We start from the raw sequence: 8,671 nt of genomic DNA, 5'->3' as shown, positions 1-8,671 counted from the left end.
AGATGTAGAGGTTAAGGGGTAATTTGGGGACAACTGAAGACATTTCAAACTCCATCCAGGATGGGAAAGCTTCAGAGATGAAATAGTACATAGCAGTGTGAAGCTGTGCTGCCCAGTAGTACAACTGGATATTTGGCAGATGGAGCCCCCCCATCATACGGTAGGTACAGCAAAGACAAACGTATTCTGGGATGTCTATTATTCCAAATAAAAGCAGTGAACAACTTATTGAGCCTTGCAAAAAGGGATGGTGGCGGTGGCAGAGGTATATTCTGAAACAGATACAACAATTTTGGGAGGACAGTCATTTTCAGAATGTTAACTCGGCCAATCAAAGATATAGGTAGAGATCACCATCTATCAATAAATTGGAGTATTGAGTCTACAACAGGGTCATAGTTAGTTGAGACTATTCGATCAATCTCTGGCCGGATACGAATAGGTATGTAAAGCAATCTGTTGCATTAAAAAGGGAAGTAAGAGGTGCAGGCATACGTCGTTCTTCCTCCTTTAACATCATAATTGAGGATATTGAATTATTTCTTTTATAACCCGAAAACACCCCAAAATCATTAATTAGATTCAAGTGCGTAGGTATGGAATTGTGCAAGTCAGTAAGAAACAAAATCACATCATCAGCAAAGAGGGCAATTCGATGGTCCAACTGATCTATTTTGATGCCTGAGATATTGGGGTACGTTCTTACATCCATAGCCAGAGGCTCAATGGCAAGAATAAATAGGAGAGGATAGAGAGGACATCCCTGCCTAGAACCTCAACAAATATCAAAGGGTTTAGATACCATATTGGTAGTAAGGATCTCTGCCGTGGGATTTGTATATAGTATCTTTATCCATCTGCAAAAGCTTTCACCACAGCCAAAGCGAGTTAATACATCAAAAAGGTAGGGCCACTCAACCCTGTCAAAATCTTAACATTTTTTGTCTATATATATTCCTGTAAGAACTTTCAATTGTGGCCACAATGCCTTCAGATGGAGCAAGAGAGGTTTTCAGTTGTATCATTCCATAGGATAATTTTAGCAATTTGTTGCATCAATAGGCCTAATAGGCTACAAGGTACAAGGTAGATATTTGTCACAACAGGTTGTAAAGTGAAAATGAGGCTGTAACTTCCTTCTACTACGTAGCAGACAATATAGATTAATACAAAAGCAATTATAAAAATGGTGAACAGAAATAAACTATATTCAGTGGATCAGTGCTGAGGATGAATTTGAGTTTAAAAGTCTGATAGCTTGGGGGAAAAAAGCTGCTCTGCAGGCTGGTTTTGCAGCAGCAGAAACTTCTGTATCTCTTCCCTGAAGGCAGCAGGGTGAACATGCTGTGGCTGGGATGGGTACTGTCCTTTAGTATCCTTTGGGCTCTGCGTTGGCACTTCACCTCACCGATATCGCTGATGCTTGAGAGATGGGTACCAATGATCTTCTGAGCAGTTTTAATCACCCGCTGCAGGGCCATGCACATCCCATGCCAGTTGGAAATGTTTTCAGTCAGGACGCTTTCTAATACTCCTCTGTAAAAGCTGACAAGAACTTGGTACAGGAATTTGGCCTTTTTCAGCTTCCTTAAGAAATACAATCGTGTTCGAGCTTTCTTCACCAGCATAGAGATGTGAGAGATGACCATGTCAGGTTCTCTGCAATGCTGATTCCCAGGAACCTGAAACTGTTCACCTGCTACACCATAGCTCCACTGATGTAGACAAGAGTGTGTGTCTTTATCTCATTTTTCCTAAAGTCAACTTCCTTGGGTTTGCTGACGTTACAAATACTAATGCATACTAGGCCATAATACTAAATACTGGAGTGTCTTTTAAGAAAAGTAATAAAAGTGACAAATTATCTATATAGTGGGATCAAAATATCTACATTTCTTTTCTATTGTTTTTTGCCATTGATGTTTCTCTTATCAAATTACATTTTCTTTTACTCAGTTGATAGTCTACTTCAGTAAGAGGAAGACCATTATTCACACCTGACACCAATCAAGAATTTTGACCTCTGACAAATGCACCCATGAACCTGCATGCAGTCTAGAACTCTTTTTCGAACATCATGGCCTAAGGTTGTCTCATCTTGTTGTAACAGCAGTTTTATCTTATTATTCAAATGTCAACCCATTTACCAACTTAGTGGATAGTGGTTGGTCTAAAGATCATTGGTTATACTGAATGAAGTATTAGTTTGATGACTAGTTTCATAATATTATAATATTTCTGTTGTGGGCAATTATTGTCTTTTTTTAAAGATTTTGTTGACTGACAACCTTTGCTGTTGACCTTTTTTCTTGAAAAGCTGTTGCCTTGCTGAATTATCTTTAGCCGTCGTCCAAGCTTATTTCCTCCTATCTTAAAGTGAGTATATCACCTAATGTAGAAAAAAAATATCTAAACTCTACCTCTTTAAGGCAAGGGTTTGATATACTAAATAAAGACTTTGACTAAATACTAACACAACTATTTACGGTAATCGGTTTCAGAAATACATTTTAAATGTACTGGTTTTTAGCGTGCAGGCCAGCAGAGGGCAAAAGCACTCTTTTACAGTTTTTCTTAGTCGCTTTGGTGCATTTCTCAGATCAATTGTTCAACCTCCACATCATCTCGTCACTTGTGCACATCATAAAAGCACTTTCTCATTGTTTTGAACAAATTGCAAATGACTTGACACACTGATGCAAATTATTACATGTAATAATTAATTATTAACAATAATTATAATAATTAATTATGTACAATTGTCTGCTGCTTCCTACATTATCAATTGCTTATGTCCTAGTGATCACAATGAATTATACCAGTCTCTGTTGAATAATCTTACCCCCCAAAACATCAAGGCATAACAACAACAAACCACACTATAATTACCATTATGGTTATCCCGAAATCACGAGAAAATGATGAGTAAAAAAATATTTGATTAGGGCTTCCGTATATATATATATATATATATATATATATATATATGAATGTATATATAGATAGACATTCGATACATGTCTAGATAGACATTCGATACATGTCTATTAGAATTTGTTTGTAAATGTGTCCTGAATTGATGAAGATATCTGTTGTGATGTGGAAGAGAATCTGTGATACAACAGGCAATAGTCCTGTCTCTTTCTTTTCTTCTTACAATGACATGCTCTGTCAACAAATTACAGTATGAACAGTAAAAGCATAGCTGTGATTCCTGTCCTCTCTCCTGCAATGTATAACTTTGTACTGGTGAAAGTGATATATGCCATACAAAAAAAGTGAAGCCTTGTGCATTTTCAATCATTGTCATCAAAATCTTAGCCAAAATGTACATCAGAAAATACTTTCAGAGTACACTGTTATATTGACAAGATGGCTAAACATTTTGACTTACTTGTTCATGAACAAGACACAAGGACTTGTCGTTCTGATGGCACTGACAAGTTCAATGACATAAAGATTTGCTTTTGAGAGATAGACTAAGGATTTTGAGCAAGTTATGGGCTTTTGCAGGTAATCCACTGTGTTGTGCCATTTGTACTACCTGTTTCGAGATATGCACTTACTGTTTTGCAGATGTTAAGGATGATTCGAGAAATGCACTGAGCAGACTGAGAAAAACTGTAAAGTATGGCTACTCTACACTCACCTAAAGGATTATTAGGAACACCATACTAATACTGTGTTTGACCCCCTTTCGCCTTCAGAACTGCCTTAATTCTACGTGGCATTGATTCAACAAGGTGCTGAAAGCATTCTTTAGAAATGTTGGCCCATATTGATAGGATAGCATCTTGCAGTTGACGGAGATTTGTGGGATGCACATCCAGGGCACGAAGCTCCCGTTCCACCACATCCCAAAGATGCTCTATTGGGTTGAGATCTGGTGACTGTGGGGGCCATTTTAGTACAGTGAACTCATTGTCATGTTCAAGAAACCAATTTGAAATGATTCGAGCTTTGTGACATGGTGCATTATCCTGCTGGAAGTAGCCATCAGAGGATGGGTACATGGTGGCCATAAAGGGATGGACATGGTCAGAAACAATGCTCAGGTAGGCCGTGGCATTTAAACGATGCCCAATTGGCACTAAGGGGCCTAAAGTGTGCCAAGAAAACATCCCCCACACCATTACACCACCACCACCAGCCTGCACAGTGGTAACAAGGCATGATGGATCCATGTTCTCATTCTGTTTACGCCAAATTCTGACTCTACCATCTGAATGTCTCAACAGAAATCGAGACTCATCAGACCAGGCAACATTTTTCCAGTCTTCAACTGTCCAATTTTGGTGAGCTCTTGCAAATTGTAGTCTCTTTTTCCTATTTGTAGTGGAGATGAGTGGTACCCGGTGGGGTCTTCTGCTGTTGTAGCCCATCAGTCAAAGTTGCTCTTCTATCAGCTTGAATCAGTCGGCCCATTCTCCTCTGACCTCTAGCATCAACAAGGCATTTTCGCCCACAGGACTGCCGCATACTGGATGTTTTTCCCTTTTCACACCATTCTTTGTAAACCCTAGAAATGGTTGTGCGTGATCCCAGTAACTGAGCAGATTGTGAAATACTCAGACCGGCCCGTCTGGCACCAACAACCATGCCACGCTCAAAATTGCTTAAATCACCTTTCTTTCCCATTCTGACATTCAGTTTGGAGTTCAGGAGATTGTCTTGACCAGGACCACACCCCTAAATGCATTGAAGCAACTGCCATGTGATTGGTTAATTAGATAATTGCATTAATGAGAAATTGAACAGGTGTTCCTAATAATCCTTTACGTGAGTGTATACTCCCCACTGTGATCCTCTTTTCCTCCCTTTCCTCCTGCTTTGGATCACTGTGAACCATCATCATATAATAACATTTAAAAACAGATTGACTGTTTGCGTAGGCAGGGGTAGATGTGGACTTTAGTCTGTATTCTTCAACACCAACTATAGATCATTTTACCTGTCTATTGTTTTGTTGTGTACAACAGGCTCCTGAAATAATTTCAAAGCGCTATAATGAGGACAGCAGAAGCTGAAGACACTTAAAGGCCACTGCTCCAGGTGTCTACTTGTAAAAGGAGTTTTTCCTTGCCACTTTCGCCAAGTGCCTGCTCATGGTGGGAACGGTTAGGTATCTGTAAATAATATTACAAAGAGTACAGTCTAGACCTGCTCTATAAAAGTGCAATGAGATTACTTCTATTATGAATTGGCGCTATATAAATTAAATAAAATTGAATTACTATTTCACAGCTGCTGCTGATGTCAAAGGATCTGCAGATGTTTGTGCACAGGGCGCTGGGGATAAACTGCTTCCTGGATCATTCAGATCCAGGATAAGAAGGAGGGTGTCCTTCCTGCAGCATAACAGAAAGTCTATCATGTGTTGTTTGCTGTGTCGAATGATTTGTGACGGCTATTTTTGTGTATAGGGAGCATCATTCTGGTTTGTTTGCCTTTTAAAAATGCGGTATATATGCAGCAAAAGTTTCTGTTTGTCCAGTTTGAGCATTCAGCTAATATCACAAAAATACAGTGAGACCTATAAGAGAGAAATTATGTCTTATTCACTGGACCTTTACATTGCAATATTCACATGAGAGGTTGGAGAGGGTCTGAACAGCTTGACTGTACTTGCGAGTTCTGCCAGTGTTGAAGTGGATGCCACATTCAGTGAGTTGTAATGGTGATTTAAGTTACTTTTGTTTGACTAAGGACCTCATATTGTAAAAGCAACCACATCAATGCACACATTAACTTGCATGTGCAGAAACATTGCAAGTGGTAGTGTTGAATCTACACGCTCTTCTTGCATAAACACATCTTTAACATGTGATATAGACTAGACACACTATATATTAATCAGCCATGCTGACTCATGGGTTGCAAGTGGATGTCGACCTCTTTAGTTAAACTATAGCAAATAGTCACAGGCTGTTGTTGTTTATGTATTGATCCCATTTAATTTGTCTTTGGGGTCATATTTTTTTAAAACTTGTCGCAGAAAGTAAACACTTGTATCTTTGGAAAACAGAATCCACCATAAGGTGTAGGCAGGGCAGTGTGGGTGGCTTCGTTTGGAGGACTCTGCAAACAAATGAGTCACTGTGTTCAGACATTTCAGAAGCACATCCCTCTAGAGGCCACATCTGTTAACTTCTTACCTGAGCTATGTCGGACCATAATAAGGACCCTAAGTTGGAACAGGTAAAGCTAAACAACCTTTCATAAATATACTGTAAAGAGATTTAATATTTAAGTTTAACAGTTGCCCTACCAAAAGTATTGATTCTAATTCTTCTTCAGCTTCTTCTTATAAATAGTAGTACCCATTTACTGTTTGTGTTTCCCTGTGCACTGGTGGCTGTGTTTGCATGTACAAGTGGTGTAAAATAAGAGCAGCCATTACTATCTGTCTCTTGTTCCTCTTTTCTCTGCTGCTAATTTATGATTACCATAATCATTTGAAAGCCCATTTGAAGCCTACTCTTACAGAACAATGCGGTCAGGAAGACGTGGGCTCTCACTTAATGAGTAAAATTGTCAGGTCAACAAGTTATCCTCTGACGTAGGTTATGGAGAGGTGGGTGACAAAGGGTCACAATCCATTGTTACAGTGTGAAACGGATGTGGCTGATTAACACTGGCCAACACCTACACTGGTTTTGTGATTGTCCAGCAACTGCCCACTCAGCCACGCCATTATAAGGACTGAAGGACAGGAAACCCATGCTAATATTAATAACTTCATTTAAAAAGATCAACTTTATTTTCTGGCAAATTAGACACATCAGCTGCATATTTATTGATTATAATTTGCATAAGGCATCACTGGGTGGATATCGCAAGTGCTGCCAGAACTGCAAGTCTTGAATATTTAGTATTGTTTATTTTTGGGGGGGATTGTGCATCCCTGCACATGTAAGAAGATGGAAACTGAGTCAACTTGTTAAAAAATACCGTTGTTGAAGAACACTTTTCTGTATAGTGGTATTGACTGTCTTTGGCCACACTAAGATTAGATGAAAAAAGGATTTAAATGCACTTAAATGATGCTGAGTACTTCAATCTGGACATCTAATAAAAATCAGAAATAACAGGTTTATAATAACAATCACATTTAAAATGTGTGTGCGTTTAATCTAATGCACACTTGTATAACACATGTCTAATCTAACAGAAAACTGATAGATTGGATGACAGCACAAAATGTGTTTTAAAAAATACAGCTGTGTTTCATCATAGAGCTTAATCAGGATTTTTTTTTAAATGTACAATGAAATCTTGTATTCTTACTGTAAGCTGTGTCATTATAAGTCAAGTCAGAACAGAGTCAGAATTGTAAAATAATTCACTGTACTGTTTGACAGTTCTTCTATAACGTATACAAGCCACCAGGTGGCAATGTGTGACAGCTTTGGGTTCTTGATGACTTGATTTCCATTCCTTCTGTGCTCCAAACACCACATTCAGTCAGGCTTTAACAATGACTGCCTGTTGTGTTGATATTCTTGGGTGACTTATGTAAAACTCCAACATGTGCAGTGACACACATTTGTGTGTGTTTACAAGTATAGTATTTATCTCCACATGCGGATCACTAAACAGTCAGCAGCTGCAGAGCAGGTCCTGCAGTGTCAACAAACCTTTCTGAAGGACTTAGTCAGTTGGAAGTTTACATTAGTGGTGAGTAAGATAAACAAGCTGTTGCAGTTTCTGCAGGATAATGCAATTTCCATGAAATCCTAGACAACTGATTGTAAATTTCAGGAAATGCTCAAGAGCTATTGCAACACATCAAATTTCTATATTTTCTATGAGCAATAATGAAGGGTGGGGATTTAGCATGACAAGTCTTTGCAATAAAGCATTACATCAAATCATCTAATCATTAGCAGATCTTTGGATACTGCAAGTTACATGACATGCATCAGCAAAGAATACATTATAGTGAAACACTCTGAAAGCGAAGGTAGGCAATGGCATGTTTCACATCCAACTCAGACATAAATGTGTTTACTGATAGATACTCTGAGAAGAAGATATTAGAAATCCTTTGAATGAATTATAGTGTGTTTCATACCGTACTCCAGATGTTGTAATCTTCTTGTAAATGTACTATGTTGCACATATTGATTAAATTGTGCAGTAAAGCCATAGTAATTGTGTATTACACATAACATCTAGAAGTGTGTTACAGTCAGAAAACAGGTATTGACTGTGAAGCCCAGAGGCTTCTTAGGAAAAAACATTTCTTACTCCTCCTCTGAGTTCTTGAATGTTTAGCATTGTATTCTTAGGCATAAAATAGAGGCAGTGCTGCTCTTATACAACAACATATCAAATTAAATGCTAAGGTTTAAGATGTTTATCACAAAATCATGTTCACCAGCCATTGCCCTCCTGTCGCAGCTCTGCCAGCGCTCAAAAGCTCAGGCTGCAACCTCAGCCATCTAACATATTCAAATGGAATGCAGCCCTAATATTAGCTCATTAAATGTGCTGTTTGACTTATCATTTTCCTCCATCTTACATTTGTCTCCAAAATGAAAAATAAATGTAAAAATAGAGGTGTCATATGAAATCCCCAAAAGTCTTATTTGTCCAACTTTGAATGCATGCATTAAATCCCTGAAGAGGTTTTGGTTCTTGTGTATTAAGGGCACATTAGCAACATTAA

This window comes from Micropterus salmoides, unplaced genomic scaffold (assembly GCF_014851395.1).
Source record: "Micropterus salmoides isolate LMB-PRFRI ecotype aquatic unplaced genomic scaffold, ASM1485139v1 Ms_hic_scaffold_7, whole genome shotgun sequence".
In the NCBI taxonomy this organism is placed as follows: domain Eukaryota; kingdom Metazoa; phylum Chordata; class Actinopteri; order Centrarchiformes; family Centrarchidae; genus Micropterus; species Micropterus salmoides.
Note: the sequence above shows the minus strand (reverse complement) of the source record.